Genomic DNA, 10,718 nt, shown 5'->3' with positions numbered 1-10,718 from the left:
ACACAGGAATAACACAGTAATAGCCGAAATAACAGGAATAACAAAGTAATAACATATTATTAACACAGTAATAACACAGGAATAACTCAGTAATAACACAGTAATACAGTAACAACACAGAATTAACTCAGTAATAACACAGTAATAACGCAGTAATAACACATTAATAACACATTAATAATACAGTTATAACACAGAAATAATTCAGTAAAAACACAGGAATAACACAGTAATAGCCGAAATAACAGGAATAACAAAGTAAGAAAACATGAATAACACAGTAATAACACAGGAATAACTCAGGAATAACACAATAATAATACAGGAATAACTCAGGAATAACAGAAATAACTCGGGAATAACACAGGAATAACATATTATTAACACAGTAATAACACAGGAATAACTCAGTAATAACACAGTAATACAGTAACAACACAGAATTAACACAGTAATAACACATTAATAACACATTAATAATACAGTTATAACACAGGAATAATTCATTAATAACACAGTAACAACTCAGTAATAACACATTAAAAACACATGAATAAAACAGGAATAACACCGTAATACAGTAATAACACAGGATTAACTCAGTAATAACACAGAAATAATTCAGTAATAACACAGGAATAACACAGTAATAACACAGGAATAACACAGTAATAATATATTAACGCCGTAATAACAACGTAATAACACAGTTATAACAAAGTAATAACACAGGAATAACTCAGGAAAAACACAATGAATAACACAGGAATAACTCAGTAATAGCAGAAATAACAGGAATAACAAAAAAATAACACAATAATAACACAGGAATAACTCAGTAATAACACAGTAATAACAAAGGAATAATTCAGTAATAACAGCGTAATAACAGCGTAATAACACAGGAATAACACAGGAATAACTCAGTAATAACACAGTAATAACAATGTAGTAACACATTAATAACACAGTAATAACACACTAACAACACTGTAATAACACAGTAATAAAAGAAATAACAGGACTAACAAAGTAATAACACATTAATAACACAGTAATAACACAGTAATAATGCAGTAATAACGCAGTAATAACACATTAATAACACAGGAATAACAAAGTAATAACACATTAATAATACAGTAAAAACACAGGAATAACACAGGAACAACAGAAACAACTCAGGAACAACGCAGGAATAACACAGGAATAACAGAAATAACTAAGGAATAACAATAACAACACAGGAATAACACAGTAATAGCAGAAATAACAGGAATAACAAAGTAATAACACATTAATAACACAGTAATAACACAGTAATAATGCAGTAATAACGCAGTAATAACACATTAATAACACAGGAATAACAAAGTAATAACACATTAATAACACAGTAATAACACAGTAATAATGCAGTAATAACGCAGTAATAACACATTAATAACACAGGAATAACAAAGTAATAACACATTAATAATACAGTAAAAACACAGGAATAACACAGGAACAACAGAAACAACTCAGGAACAACGCAGGAATAACACAGGAATAACAGAAATAACTAAGGAATAACAATAACAACACAGGAATAACACAGTAATAGCAGAAATAACAGGAATAACAAAGTAATAACACATTAATAACAAAGTAATAACACAGGAATAACTCAGGAATAACGCAGTAATAGCAGAAATAACACAGTAATAGCAGAAAAACACAGGAATAACACAGGAATAAATCAGTAATAACAGAAATAACACAGTAGCACAGTAATAACACAGGATTAACTCAGTAATAACAGTAATAACACAGTAATAGCAGAAATACCAGGAATAACAAAGTAATAACACATTAATAACACAGTAATAACACAGAAATAGCTCAGGAAAAACACAATAATAACTCAGGAATAACAGAAATAACTCAGGAATAACACAGGAATAACACAGGATTAACTCAGTAATAACACAGTAATAACGGAGTAATAACACATTAATAACACATTAATAACACATTAATAGCACAGGAATAACAGTAATAATACAATAATTACACCGTAATAACACAGTAATAGCACAGTAATAGCAGCAATACCAGGAATAACAAAGTAATAACACATTAATAACACAGTAATAACTCAGGAATAACACAGGAATAAAACAATAATAACAGGAATAACACAGGAATAACGCAGTAATTGCAGAAATAACAGGAATAACAAAGTAATAACACATTAATAACACAGTAATAACTCAGGAATAACACAGGAATAAAACAATAATAACAGGAATAACACAGGAATAACGCAGTAATTGCAGAAATAACAGGAATAACAAAGTAATAACACATTAATAACACAGTAATAACACAGGAATAACACAGGATTAACTCAGTAATAACACAGTAATTACGCAGTAATAACACATGAATAACACATTAATAACACAGTAATAATACATTTATAACACAGGAATAACTCAGTAATAACACATAGTAATAACGCAGTAATAACACATGAATAACACATTACTAGCACAGTAATAATTCAGTAATAACACAGGAATAACGCATTAATAACACAGTAATAACAGAAATAGCAGAAATAACACATTAATAACAAAGTAATAACACAGTAATAAACACAGGCATAACACAGGACTAACACAGTAATAACACAATAAAACAAAATACTTTTCACTCCACTACATTTCTATCAAGGTCCTCGAAGTAGAAAGATGTTAGCAGCTTTGAAAGTCACTCGGTGATTTTTTTCTTCTCTAAAATCTGACTCTTTTTTTCAGACAGTTTATCAGTAATCACTCTTGTAGGGCTACATGAAGTGATTTCCCAGCATTTTTTGAACACTGCCCAGTTGCAAACGTAATATTTATTTACAACAATTTAATAATAATAAGTTAATATTGTGGTAGATATTAGACACAATATTGTCTGATTTTGCTAAATTGTGTACGTGAAAATATTACCTATAAAGCCACAGAAGAACTGTTGTGCATCTCCTAATAAAACACAATAGGTGTTGGACTTGAAGCAGCACTGCATAGACTGTTCTGTGTGTGACATTAAAGTACCACGAGAGCGATTAGACAGCATTAAAAAATTTTTTTTTTATGTCAAATAGGTCTTGCTGTTTTGCTTTTTTGTTAAAGCAGTGTTGCTGTTGTAAAGTTGTACAGCTACAGTTGTGTTGCTGGGTTTTAAAGCAGGTTTGATTTTTTTTCTTCCTTATCACTCTGTATTTACAGGATTTCACTGTCCACTCTGTTCAAATGTGGACAAATGATTACACATAGATGTGTGCACACACACTGTCAGAGCTGTGTGAGATCACTACCATCCTGCTTTTGTGGGGGTGTTAATTTTTTCCCCCATAGGTTTTTAACATTCTAAAAGCTCTTTATTCCAAAGATACTACAAGCTAGTAGGTGTAATGTATTCTAAGTTGCATCAGAAGTATTGCAAGTATTACGTACAACAATAAAACAGTGCACTGACATAAAAAAAGGAAATTTACTTTTGGTACTTAAGTACTTCTAAAAGCAAGTACTTCTGTACTTTTACATATAAGTAAAAATCTGTCTTTACAACTTTTACTTGTAATGGAGTATTATTTGACGATATGTACTTTCACTCAAGTAATGGAGTTGAGTACTTTGTCCGCCTCTGATGCTGACCCACACACTGTCTGAGGTTATTCATGACAAAACTAACTAGTCAGCTCTTCCATATGTTCTTTCACTCAGACTTCATTAATCTATATCAATATCTATATATTTATTAATATCCTGATGATGTCCCCCTAGGCATGTGCTCTTAAAGAAATGTTACTCTCTTCTATATAACATCATGACTTGATCCCAGTTAAGTTAAAGGGATAAGTGTAAATTCTGTCATCATTTATTCACCCTCATGTCGTTCCAAATCCATGATATTCTTTCTTCTGTAAAAGAATGCTTTCATATGAAGGCACTACTTTTAATTATGAATTGCGACTGACGCACGCTTCAAAAACAAATCAAAACCACAATAAAAATCTTCTGAAGCCGTGCAATCATTTCATGTTAAAAATTTTGTTTGTGAACTGTTTTTCAGTGACAATCTTCACGACTGGATCATTGAGTCAGTGAGTTGAACTTGAGAACTGAGTCAGTCCGATTCGTGCACAAATCATTCAGAATGGTTTTGTAAAATAGATAAACCGATTCATTGAAAAGATTCAAACATTGTTACTTCCTTCATGAACATGTCTGTAACGGGGCTGACGAGACGTGAGACGTGTGGATCCATCTGCAAGCTTTTATTAAAGAGACGTGGTAAACAGGCAGGGTCAAACAATGGAAAACAGGTATATGGCGGGCAAAACACAAGAATAGTCCTAGGGCTAGCGTAGGTCACCGATCGGCAGACAGAATCACAGGGGCGAGACGAGAGGGAAAAATCCAGGAAAACAGGCAAAGATCAGATACCGCAGAAACAGGCAAGGCAAAACAAGGAAAACACAGAGACTCGGAAAGGGGTACAGGCTAAACAATACTCAGCAGAGAAAGGTGGTTAGAGTGGGTGTTATATAGTGAGTGAGGTGATTAGAAACAGCTGTGTGCAATGAGTGCAATCAGGGCAGTGTGCAAATCGTGCAAAGAATGATGGGATATGTAGTCCGGGGTGCTATGCAACAGTTTGTGTAGTGCGAGAGTCAATGTAATGGAAAGGGTGACCTCTGGTGGTGAATAAACGGAAGTCCATGGACCGAATTCGTGACAGTGGCGGTAAGGGCTCGGACATCAAGATTTCAACGTCTGTTTGTCACAGAAATGTATCGTTCTTTAGAAGACATATCCTATCATGGACCAATTTTATGACACTTTTATGAAGCTTTTGCATATTTTTTTAAGCTTGAAATGCCTGGTTGTCTTTAAAACAACAATAACTCATTATTCAAAATGTCAGTTTTGAACTGCAGAGGGTAAATTAGTTTTCATTATTACAATTATTTTTCTCTGAATCAATTGTGAGCAGCTCAAGGCTGGTGGTCTGCCTGTGTGAGTCAAAATTTTGCTCCACAACCCTTTGCCTGTTCTGATAAAGATCACTTCAGGGCCTATGACCTCCCTGCAGTCATTCTGCCTTTCAAGCAGAAATACTCTTGTGTCATGTCTCTATATAACATTATCTAAATTACTAACTTTCAGTAGAGTCAAGGCCATTGAGAACAACAAAACAAAGATTGACTGACTCGCATCAGAGGCGCAGCTATTTCTATCATACCAGGGGAGAAAATGCACTGCTATTGTTTTCACATAACACAAAATTATAAAAGCATAGACAGACAACAAAAGGGTCTCTGTCAGATGCATTTGATGTAACCTCTGTCCTTGGGTTGACTTTGCTGTGCTTCGTTTCATTTACTCACCCCAAATGGAAGACCAAAATATTATCCTCACAATCACTCCATCCCTCCCTTCTATACTCACCATCAGTGGAAAGATAGTGATATGAATACAAAACAGTAAGGAAATAAAGAGGAACAAAATCTGATTCATTGTCACAGTCTAAAGATGGATCGAGGTGGGTATCCTCTTCTTAAAAACCTGACTTAACTGACCAAACCCTCCCTTTGTTTAAATACTAATACAGTGCCTTGCAAAAGAACCCATTTTAAAAGTAGCATGTTAGTTCCTTAACTTGAGAGATATAATTTGATGACAAACTTTGATGTCGGCTTGACAAAGCCTTGTCTGAAAGTTTAAAATATCTCTTAAAAGCTTGAAGTTTAAAGGTTTTAATCAGAGAAGTCCGGAAAAGTCAGACAGACCAATAAAAACTCAGATTAATATTAGACTACTACAGACCCTATTAGACCTCATCAGACTGATAAGAAACCACAAAAATCATTAGATTAAAAAAATACACTCAGTGGTTGCTGGGAGTTGCTGGCATTTTCTTGGGTTTTTGTTAGCATATTTAGCACAAGTTACTGGCATGTTAACAACATGTTAACAATTTATTAAAACATTTTAGCATGTTACTAGCATGATTCTAGCATTTTTATCACATTGCTAGCATGTTTTATCATGGAAATTCCAAGAATGCAAAGAACGGATTTGCATTCTCGTGGAGACCGGTATTGCCAGGCTACCATGAAAGAACAAATCGGAAGGATGTGAGGACACAGAATGTATCTTTGTGAGAATTGAGATGTGCTGAAATCTTCTTGTTTAACTGACTGTCCTAGCACAGTATAATTAGCTGCTAGTGCACAATACATACAGCATAACATCACAAACAAATAAAACATTAATTCATATTTTTATAGACATTACTTATATATTTTTATTTATTTACATTTTATGTATATTTAATGTTACCTTTCCTTTCTGAATGTTATTTCACAATTTTAATATGCCAAGGTTCTTTATCACTTTATGCAAATTATGCAAAACAAAACAACAAATGTTTACTTTCAAAAACTGTCGAGCATGCGGCTTCCACGGTGTCTTCTCGGATTTCTAAATGTTTGATTCTCTGAAGTCTGCATTTGATGCATCCTTGATATCAAGAAAACATCCAGGCACTTTCATGCGTCCTCTGTACTTGCATTCTTGAGTATTGGGTAGAACAATGATTAGAACTGATACATATTTAAGTTGCAGCTAAATTAAAATTATTTTTCATTCAGAAATATGTTAGAACAGAAGTAAAATGGGTTTGATAATAGCTTTATATGTTGACTTTAAAACATATAAAATACAATATTTAGACATGCATGATGCAGGTTCAAATCTGGCCTGCATTGTGTCTCATTCCCCCTCTCATTTTTCTTTGTAGTTTATCACTTTCTGTCAAAGAAATAAAATGTAAAAATGTTTTATAAACGTTTCCAATTTGTAATTCAGTTCAATTAAAATGAGACTTTTAAATATACAGAGCAACAGTACAGATCCCTGGAGCGTAAACTATTGCAGAGTCAGGACAGTGGATGTGCATGATTAATATCAATCTATAGGAGAAACATCCTTGGCATATATATTAATGTTTCTGTGACCTAGAATACTGTTCTTTCTGGTGATAGAATTGACCATGGTCTCTCTCTCTGTCACGTATCCGGTCCATGAACTTCTGTCTGCTAGCCATCAGAGGTCACCCTTTCCATTTCATTGACTCTCGCGCTACACACTGTTGCATATCACCCCGGACTACATATCCCATCATCCACTGCACTGATGACACACACACAGTTGATTGCACACAGCACTGATTGCACACAGCTGTAATCAATCACACATCCCCTATTTAACACTCACTCTGATCCCTTCCCACTGCCGAGTATTGTTTAGCGTACATCACTCCCCTAGCGATAGCTACACTACGGAGCATGTTTAGTTTGTCATAGCCTCACCTTAGTCTTGCCTTGTCTGTGTTCTCGTATATTGATCTTCGCCTGTGTCTCTCGGATTCCTCCTCTCGTCTTGCCCTATTTTGATACTGGTTGCCCCTGCCTGGACCTTGCCTTGTACCTGGACTTATCTCTTGAGTCTCGCCCCTTTGATTCTGTTTGCCGATCGTTGAGCTCCGCTAGCCTTAGGTTTCTTCTTGTGTCTTGCCCGCCCTCCACCTGTCTGCCATTATCTGACCCATGCCTGTTCTATGACCACGTCTCTGTCTTCTGCTAATAAATAGCTTGCACATGGATCCGCACGTCACAAGTGTTGTCAGCCCCGTAACACTCTCTCCCTCTCAAACAATAAGAAAGCACTAGAGAGCCTGTTGCAGCAAAAATCAATAGCTGTGCTTGCTTGTCCTTTTACTTATTTTTATTTGTTTTACCAAACAAATATATAAGACTGTTGTGAAGCTTTTCTTTCAAAGAGGGAATTTACTTCCGCAGCTACTTCATTCACTATTCCATTGATTTTGCAGACTATTTCATTTTGACTGAAACCAGTTGGAAATAACATTTCAGCTATTTGAATGTACATACATTCATCTTTAGCTCTATGTACATCATAGAGCTCTAAAGCAGTTCAGACTGTAATGCACTTTACATTGCTAGTATAATTTCAAATAATGAGCCAGTCACTGCCTTTGTTATTCCATCTGCAGTACAAAGAAATGAATCATTTGTTGTATTGCAGAATAGAATCTTGAAAAAGCTAATTGTTTATTCATTTCTGTTGTTCCACAAACCACTTATGATTTCTGAATAAAACAAAAACAACATATGGCCACTGTCCCACTCTTATTATTTGGTCTCATCTTACAATGTTGTTACATTGGTCTTTGGTCCTTATTCATATCTTAATTTGTGTAAGTAATATGCAATTTGGAAAGAGAAGGTTTGTAAATGTATTTTGGAGGAACATATCTATATCCAAGCCAACATTTTAGGTGAGTCCATTTTAAATGCAAAATACCTTCATATTCTGCATTCACTAATTGTTTTTTGTCTTTTAAAGTAATGCCAGAGGAAATGGTCTGTTTCAAGTGTTACTGTCTTCACAATTGCAAAAATCAGACAAAAAGAAAACTAGTGGATTCATTTAGCAGTTTCTTTGTCTATGATTATTCTTACCCCTATTATTACATGAATCACTTACCTCAATCATCTAAATCATTCTGTACACTTTTCTTGTACAGGTAATGCATATTTATTAGAGCCTGTGGAATATGTGTGAAAAAAATAAAAAGAACCACATACAGATTGAAATGTATCCCCTGCTATTCCTTTGAAAAGACACAAATTGTTAACTCATTTTATGATTACAGACTTTTTCTGCTCCACAGGTGTCTAAAGGACAATAAAGAACTTCATTCAATTAAAGGACCTGCTGTCTGCCTTTAAAAGTGCAGCATCTTAACATTCTAATATACACTTACAATAATCTCAAAGCAATCTTGCAAAATAAGCTTTAAGCCATAATGTGTGGGTGTGCATTAAAATTGTAGCTTGATGTTCAGTTGCAACTGTAGCCTACTGAATATCGCCACCTTGTGACCAAATTGCAAAAGCTATAATTTGCTATGCTCGTCTAAATTTGAAAAGCACGTTTTGCGGTTGAAACATTTAAAAAAAAAAATTTTTTGGCAACATTATAATAGTCAAGTCACCTTTATATAGCGCTTAATACAATACAGCTTTTAAAGCAGCTTTACAGTGTTAAAAAGGAAAATAGTGTGTTGATGATTGTCACGGAAACACCTGCCTCACCAGCCGAATCAGCCTCCTACACCCGCTCACAATCACCTGATTACTGATCACGGACACCTGCACCCACTTACCACACCAGTCAAATACTCACTCACCTCAGTCACTCGTCGGCTGGTCTCAAGGTTACAAGCTGTTCTCTATGGGTTCCTTGCCTCCCGATCTACCTATCACGCCTCGGATTCCTCAGTTCGCAGCCGAAGGACCTCAGTGCCAAACCCAGATAAGACTGTGTTCTCTGCTTCCATTTATTCCTCAGTTGACTCTTTTCTGTTGGAAGCTCCTCTGAATAAACTTCCCGACTTACGTTAACCTGTCTGTTTGCCTCCTTGTCCCGGATGTGACAGAAGACCAGCCCCTCAAAATTAAACGGACTCATGGATTCTCGGAGCACATCCTCACCGGAATCCCTTACCCATCCGGACTGTCACCGCCTCCCCACCCGCCTGTCCCATGGCCCGGCCAGCAAGCTATACGGGTGAGGCAGCCCTGTGCAGCAGGTTTTTGCTGCAATGTTCCCTCTACCTGGAGATGCAACCACACCTGTTTGTGACCGAGCGGACCAAGGTGTCGTTCATTATCTCGTTGCTATCTGGACGAGCCTTGCAGTGGGCCGAAGCCTTGTGGAATGCACAGAGCCCGTGGATTCACTCGCTGGATGGCTTTGTGAAACACTTCCGGGAGGTATTCGGTCAATCGACCACGGAGGTCACAGGGCATGAGGAACCCTTTCAACTGCGGCAAGCCGAGTTATCCATCCACGGGGCCCGCATCTTCAGCAAGCTGGATCTAAGGAGCGCCTATAACCTCATTCGCATTCGCAGGGGTGACGAATGGAAAACCGCCTTTGTAACACCCACCGGACACTATGAGTACCGGGTCATGCCGTATGAGCTTTCCAACTCACCCTCCAAATTCCAAAACTTCATGAATGAGATCTTCCGAGACATGCTCAACCGGTTCATCCTCGTCTACATAGACGACATACTCATTTACTCACCCACTCTCTAAGCACACCGCCACCATGTCTTCCAAGTACTCCAACGCCTCCGCCAACACCGCCTGTATCTCAAGGCCGAAAAGTGTGAGTTCCACCAATCCACCGTTCACTTCCTGGGCTACATCGTCACCCCTGCAGGGGTGCAAATAGACCAGAGGAAGATGGATGCCGTTCGGAATTGGGCCCAACCGGCTACCATCAAGGAGATGCAGAGATTCTTGGGGTTCTCACATTTCTATCGCCGCTTTATCGCCCACTTCAGCCAGTTGGCGGCACCACTTACCTCTCTCCTCCGGCGGAAGGCCAAATTACTCACCTGGACCCCGGAGGCACACCAGGCCTTCAGTCAGATCAAAGCCGCCTTCTGTATGGCCCCAGCCGTTTCACACCCGGACCCCAATCTCCGCTTCGTGGTAGAGGTGGACGCAGTGACCCTTGGAGTGGGCGCCGTCCTGTCTCAATGGCAAGGTGAACCCCCCGTGCTCCATCCATGTG

Source organism: Sinocyclocheilus grahami, unplaced genomic scaffold, assembly GCF_001515645.1.
Source record: "Sinocyclocheilus grahami isolate Dianchi unplaced genomic scaffold, SAMN03320097.WGS_v1.1 scaffold799.1, whole genome shotgun sequence".
NCBI lineage: Eukaryota > Metazoa > Chordata > Actinopteri > Cypriniformes > Cyprinidae > Sinocyclocheilus > Sinocyclocheilus grahami.
This window is presented reverse-complemented; position numbering follows the sequence as displayed.